This window comes from Sphaerodactylus townsendi, linkage group LG04 (genome assembly GCF_021028975.2).
Source record: "Sphaerodactylus townsendi isolate TG3544 linkage group LG04, MPM_Stown_v2.3, whole genome shotgun sequence".
Taxonomy (NCBI): Eukaryota; Metazoa; Chordata; class Lepidosauria; order Squamata; family Sphaerodactylidae; genus Sphaerodactylus; species Sphaerodactylus townsendi.
This window is the reverse complement of record NC_059428.1, coordinates 146,727,972-146,735,354: the sequence shown is the minus strand read 5'-3', so window position 1 is coordinate 146,735,354 and position 7,383 is coordinate 146,727,972.

Below are 7,383 nucleotides of genomic sequence, written 5' to 3'. Positions count from 1 at the left end.
ACTCTTTTGAACCTACAAGATAGGAACCTTACTGCGCCGCGGTGCCGGCGTTCCTCCAAACCTTAAGGGCTAAGCTTCCAAGATCCGGGTGCTGAAAATGAAGCCATCCGCACCATCAAATCCATTCCAGCAAAGACAACCGCTTCGTTTGCAGAAATTTGCCCGATGAATTTCGTGCTTGGCTGACTGCTTTCGGCTCCCTCCTAGGTGGCCCTGAACGCGTGAAATGTCGAATACTTCAGGATGCTGTCGACGGCAAAACTTCGTGAAGCGGTGTTTTTCTAATTACAGTTCCCCGCACTATTGCTGATTGGATGCGGCTTGCAGGGTCCCAGGTGGCGTCTTCGTTTGAGAATGCAGCTCACCGTGCAGGCCGCCCCACGCCCAAAACCCGCCGCTAAGTACTCCTGCTGCGACTCCCAAGCCAAAGCCCAGCAGCCTCTACCGAGACTTCACCTCCGAGCGCCGTCGCCCGTCTGGGATTGTGTCTTTACCTGCGGAGGACCGGGTCATCTAGCCGCCAACTGTCGAAAAAAAACAGAAGCCAACCAAGCCCGCCGACGCACCCTTACCATCTACCAAGCCACCACGCAAATCCTGGCCGCCCTCAACGGGCTCGTCTAAGGGAGTTACCGAAGGCGCACTCCAGAGGAGGAGGGAAGCAGCTGTTTGCCTCTCTTCAGCCCCTCATGGATATGGGGTTCGACTCCAGATGCGGTGGGGAGTGAAGGCAGCGGCCCTGTTACGATTCAAGCCGCTTCTGGCCAACCCTCGCTATACATACTCGCATTATAGCCTCAGCCCTTGTAGATTCTGGGTGCTCCGACATTGTTTAATGCGGCTCCCAGGTGGCGCAGGAACTAGGTCTAGACCGAGTCCCCCCTGGCTAAGCTCCATACCATTCACCCAAAATGGACGGCAGTCCTCGGGGATCGGCGACCCGGCCCAGTTCAAAACGCATGACCGGTTCTCCTCGCTGCGCTGGACCATTGGGAGAAAATTAGTTTTATTCTGGCGCCAGTGGCCAAACACTCCATAGTTCTGGGCATGCCATGGTTGTTGTTGCATGAACTAAAATTCATTTGGAAAGAAAGGATCGTCTTAGAATTCACTGGACCCTCCCTGCGGGGAACACATGAATTGGGGAAAACTTCGGCTTCTCCTGACATACTGGCTTCATCAGCGATGCATGCTCTAATTGCTCCCGATTCTACCGGCATTCCACCGGCTTACCAGGATTTAGCCAGAGTATTTCAGGAGCAAGAATGCGATCAATTGTCACCCCATAGAGACACTGACTGCAAAATCGTATTACAGCCAGGGGCGCAACTGCCCAAAGGTAGGAAATCTACCGCATGAGGTCCCAATGAGAGGAGAAGGAACTTAGTGCCTTCTTAGACAAGAACCTCGCTCGCTGGTTCATACGGCCGGGCTACCAAACACACGCATGCTGCTCCTGTATTGTTTGTGAAAAAAAAGGATGGTCTTTACGGCTCTGCACAGATTACCGAGGACTCAATGCGTGTCTCCCTGTCCAATAGAAATACCCTTTGCCATTAATCAAGGACCTTTTAGATGCATTGGGCAAGGGACGCATTTTTACTTTAAGTTGGACTTGAGAGAAGCTTACTACAGAGTCAGAATTGCGGAAGGCTATGAACATTTGACTGCATTTAACACGAAATTTGGACAGTTTGAATACTTAATAATGCCATTCGTTAAGTGGGGCCCCCGGAGCTTTTATGGCCCTTATCAACTAAGTTCTCCATGATTTATTATACAAGGGAGTAGTGGTGTATTTAGATGACGTTTTAATTTATTCACAAACCATGGAAGAGCATGAAGCATTGGTTCGGGAAGTATTAAAACGCTTGCTCAACAACTCCCTCTTTGCCAAACTTTCTAAATGCTGTTTCCACCAAACCTCTATCGACTATTTGGGTTACCGGATCTCTCCCGAGGGGCTAAAAATGGATCCTGCTAAGGTTGATGCAGTCCTCCAATGGCCTGCCCCTACCAATCGAAAGGAACTCCAATCTTTCCTAGGGTTTGCTAATTTCTATCGGGACTTTATACCCCAATTCGCTGAACTGACTCTCCCGCCACAGACCTCTTACGCACTAAGGGTAAAGATCCTCAGGCTGCCAAGCCCGACCCCTTTCCTGGTCTAAAGAATGTCAGACAGCCTTTCAGCTTTTAAAATCAGCTTTTACTACCGAACCTATCCTGAAACACCCTGACCCAGATCTCCCGTTTGTGGTGCACGTGGATGCCTCGGACAAAGCGCTTGGGGCAGCCCTGTTGCAGAGAAATAAAGATGATAGGCTGGTTCCGTGTGCTTATTTATCAAAGAAATTCTCCGGTGCTGAACTCAACTGGACTGTAGGGGATAAAGAGACTGCGGCCATCAAAGTAGCACTTTCCACTTGGCGCCACTGGTTGGGGGGGCTAAACACCCCTTTCAAGTTTGGTTGGATCACAAGAACTTGGCCGCCCTCTCCACCCCCCTCAAGATGTCCGCGAAGCAACTCCGTTGGGCCGATTTCTTTTCTCGTTTCTCTTTCACTGTCCATTTTTCCCCCGGAAAAAACCAATAACTGGCTGATGCGCTCTCGCTACTACCCGAGGGGTGGAGCTGCCTTCACGGGATATTCCACAAGCACTGTTCTCTCCCCCTCCCAATTGGGGCTGGCTGTCACCCGATCTCAGACGTCCACTCCTCCTTCTCTACCCATTCCCAGCCTGGTCTCTCCTTTCCTACGGGAACTCGAAGAGGCGGGGCTGCGCGAGCCACCAGCGGAGGAAGGTGACTCCCAATTGCACTGGAGAATGGTGTTTGGAGGCTTGGGGATTGTTGGTACGTGCCTCCCCCCCTCCGTAGCAGGTTCTCGAGGCCTGTCATGATGCCCGCCGGCTGGACATTTTGGCTTCCTAAAACTCTGCATTTGGCCCGCCGTCAATTTTGGTGGCGCAGCGATGCGCAAGGACATTGAGACGTATATTAAAGGTTGCTCTGTTTGTGCGGAAGCCAAGAACGTTCCGAAAACCCCATGGTCTGTTGAAACCTCTCCCGTGGCCTCCCCGCCCTGGGAAGTCATCTCCATGGATTTTATTACGGATTTGCCAGAAAGTCAGGGCAACACGGTCTTGTGGGTGGTGGTGGACTTATTTTCTAAGCAAGCCCATTTCATCCCATGTGCTTCCATCCCCTCCGGCCTCCTAAGCTAGCTGCGTCTGTTCATTCAGCATATTTATCGTCTACACTCACGCCCAAGTTAAGGTGGTCTCCGACCGCTGGCCCCAATTCATTTCAACGTTCTGGAAAGCTTTTCTGGGTTTGTTAGCCGCCCCGGCGGTTGCCGCCCCCTACCACGTTCAAAGTGACGGTGAGTCAGAGAGAACGTAACAGAACCCTGGAGCAGTATTTACGTTGTTAAGCACCAACTACCACCAAGACAATTGGTGCGAGCTAATTCCGTTTGCAGAATACGCCTATAATAATGCGTTCATAGCAGCACAAAAAATCCCCCCCTCGAAATTGTGTCTGGTCGGTCCTTCCCTCCGTTGTCGCAACTACCTGCGGAAGCGTTGAATCCTCCGGAGTTTCAGCAGTGGATTTCATCTCTGGCCGAGGGGTGGAAAACGGTCCAGACTGCCTTACAGCAGGCTAAAGACTCCCAAAAACTTCAAGCGGATAAGCACCGCCGGATTTCCCTTTGCGTGTGGGCGCCTGGGTGTATTTGTCTACCAAAAATCTCAGAGACGTGCATAAATTTTCAAAACTAGGCAAAAGATTCGTGGGACCTTTTAAGATTACTAAAGTGATTAATGATGTCACTGCCCGATTGGACTTGCTCTAATTCTCTAAGTAATATCCATCCTGTCTTCCATTCCAGTTTGCTCAAGGAGGCTCCCGTTTCCGATGCCTGGCACGACCCGCCGGAGAGACCCCCACCGACTATAATTGATGGCCACAAGCATTACGAAATTGACGCCATCCTGGACTCTCGTTTTAATCGCAAACGCTTGCAATATTTAGTCTCTTGGGTGGGGTATTCCTCTGGGTATAATCAATGGGTTTATTCCGAAAATATTGACGCCCCCGCCCTCATTTCTGCTTTCCATCGCACCTTTCCGCACAAACCTGGGGGGGAGAAGTCTTTTTTAAGGGAGGCAGAGTGTAAAGGATTCAATGGTGTTGATGATCGGGTCAGCCGCCTGGCCTTGACTACATTCCACAACCCGGGCGATGGGCCAGCTTCTGCAGCGGAGACCTTATCTCTGCGAGGGAGATGAGACCTCCGTTCCCATGGGAATCCGGGAGGGGGGATGGGATGGACAGAGTTATAACCTGTGTTTCTGGCGGGAGACCTTATTCCTGCCACGTCGTGTATGTGAGCTTTCTAGGATGTCTGAATAAACGGTCTTTTACACCAAAAAAGCCTTTTATTTCTGCTTCTATGGAATTCCTTACATTGAGTGCCCAGATTGCAACCCAAACCCCATTTATTTATTGCAAAGTGCCAACCCGGCAATTTAACCTGAATGCTGAGGTTTTAGTTTAGAAAAAACCAGTTGGCTCCCTCTTCCTCCGCCCCACCTGCTCGAGCAGGGGCCAGCCTGCTCTAGCCTCCAGCAAGTCCCACACACGCACCACTCTGTGCCTCTCTAGCATCTCTGCCTCCTCTGCACCCCCCCCCCCTCGGGCAGCAGCCACCTGGAGCACAGGCACCAGGCCCGCCAGCCGAGTCCTTCCTGATCACCGCGGTGCGTGCACGCATGTCACGCTCAGTGGCCCAGGCCAACCTAGATGTGGGTGCGTGATTTTCCGCCTCCCCACATGACGAACTCTGTGTGCGCGTGCCCACAGGGAGGGCTCCGAGTGCCACCTCTGGCACCCGTGCCATAGGTTCGCCATCACTGATTTAAGTGCTCGTCAAGACTGACCCTGCCTGGTCTTTGAGAGCGGATGAAATCAGCCCAATTTCCTCTTGCTGCTTTTGGAAAGGCTTGCTGCTACCAAGTGCCAGACCTCCCCTCCCGTCCTTGGCCTGCAGAGAGGGAACGGCAGACGTCAGAGGCAAAGCTATCCTCGGATGGGGATGAATCCCCCAGAGCTGTGGCCTCCCTGCAGTGCCCTGCCCCACTCCCATCTCCTGGGTTGGGGTCTCTGTCTGCTGTCCATGGTGCTGGCCTTGTTACTGTTGGAAGTCCTGACAGTGGCTGTCCCGCTTCCTGGTTGTCACATGCCAGAAGCTCAGTGGGTTCCATGTGGCTCGAGGATTACTGGAAAGTTCCAGGTCTGGGTCTGCTCATGATTCTTGACAGGAGAATCCTGCAGTAGGGAGGGGTCACACAAGCCCCCTTCAAGCCCAACCCCCTGCTCAATGCAGGATCAGCCTAAAGCAGTGGTGGCGAACCTATGGCACGGGTGCCAGAGGTGGCACTCACAGCCCTCTCTGTGGGCATGCGCAAACAGAGTTCATCATGTGGGGGGGGATCGCCCCCACCCCCATCTAGGCTGGCCTGAGCCACTGGGCTCAATTTGGGCACTCGGTCTTGAAAAGGTTCACCATTACTGGTGTTGTGGGTTTTCCAGCTCTTTGGAAGGAGGATGGGGGTCTGTCTCCTACAGTCTGGCTGGCTGCTCTATCAGAGGGGATGCTGGACTGGGCAGACCACGCCGGACCCTTTCTAAAATCTCCTATTCGCTTTAGTAATAAAGACGTAGCAGTGTGAACTGTTTACTGCGTGCCATCTTGGGTCTTCCGTAATAGGCAGCAACTCTTTTGAGTCACAGGCGATGTAATTGACGATGCATTAATGATGCTTTTCTTAACCTTGCAAATTATGATGAAGTAATTTATTCGTATTTATTATTTATTAGTATTTATTAGTATTTGCCACTTCCACCTCGGTCTGAGGACTGATTTATTCTATTGCAGTGAAATAAATTCTTTTATTTTATTCCTGTGACACCTGTCGCCACCAGAGTCCCTGATCGACGTTTTGAGTCTTTGGGGATCCAATTCTGATGCATGAACATGCCGTATCAGTCTGATCCACCAGAGCTCTGTTGGTGATCTTATTCCCTCTATTCCCTGTTGCTGGATCTAAGGATCCAAGGACGGTTTCTTTAAGAAGAGAAGAAGAGTTTGGATTTATATCCCCCCTTTCTCTCCTGCAGGAGACTCAAAGGGGCTGACAATCTCCTTGCCCTCCCCCCTCACAACAAACACCCTGTGAGGTGGGTGGGGCTGAGAGAGCTTGGAGAAGCTGTGACTAGCCCAAGGTCACCCAGCTGGCGTGTGTGGGAGTGCACAGGCTAATCTGAATTCCCCAGAGAAGCCTCCACAGCTCAGGCGGCAGAGCTGGGAATCAAACCCGGTTCCTCCAGATTAGATACACGAGCTCTTAACCTCCTATGCCACTGTCGCGCCACCCCCTTGTTTAACCTCCCCAGGGGAAAAAAACCCAATTTAAGGGAGGCGTTCTTACGGTCAAAATGCACTCGGTAGAACCCGTGGCCACATCAAACAGCACTAGACATATTTCATTAGAAAAAAACAAAACTTTTAATAAATAAGATTTTGGAAAACGTACATGTTTTTTACACTTTTTATAGTTTCTGGCAGTTGCTGCTGCAGGATTTCCACGGTCATTTATCACAGTGGGGTGGGGGCGGAGGGAATCTCTCCCATTCCAAAACTGACAGATTTCTCTTCCATAATCAGGCTCAGAGGCAAAAAATTTCCGAAATGATCACTACGGGGGAAGAAGGGGGGAAAGAGAGGGAGACACCCGGCAATAATTCCCAGCCAAGGTACCTCTTGTGCTTTCAACAAAGGAGAAACAACCCCCTCTTCCTTTCAGGTTAGAAAACAGGCCGTCTTCCCCTTGGTTAACCAGCTGCCTTTGGCCTCCAGATCCTCAAGGGAGTTGGGGGCGGGAACGTGAACTCAATAACAGACTCCTCTCCTGTGCCATAGGTCACTTCTGACACCGTCGGGCAAAGGTGCTGATTTTATCTGAGTGGGGCTCGCTCAGGCAGAAGTGGCACAGATTTTAGTGTGGAGAGGGAGAAAAGTTGGCATAGTTTCTGACATAAGTACTACAAGCACTCCCCATAAGCAGACAGCCAGATTCGAGTCCAGCCAAATCTTGCAGATCAACACGATTTATTTGGGAGCAGGGTACGAGCTTTCCACGATTTGACAAGGGTGCTTCGACTCTCAAAGAGACAACCCAAAGATCTTAATTGTCTCTAAGGAGCTACTGGACTCGACTCTAACTCTTCTACTGCCGACCAACACGACTACTCTTTGAAGCAGGGGTCTTCAAACTATGGCCCTCCAGATGTTCATGGACTACAATTCCCATCAT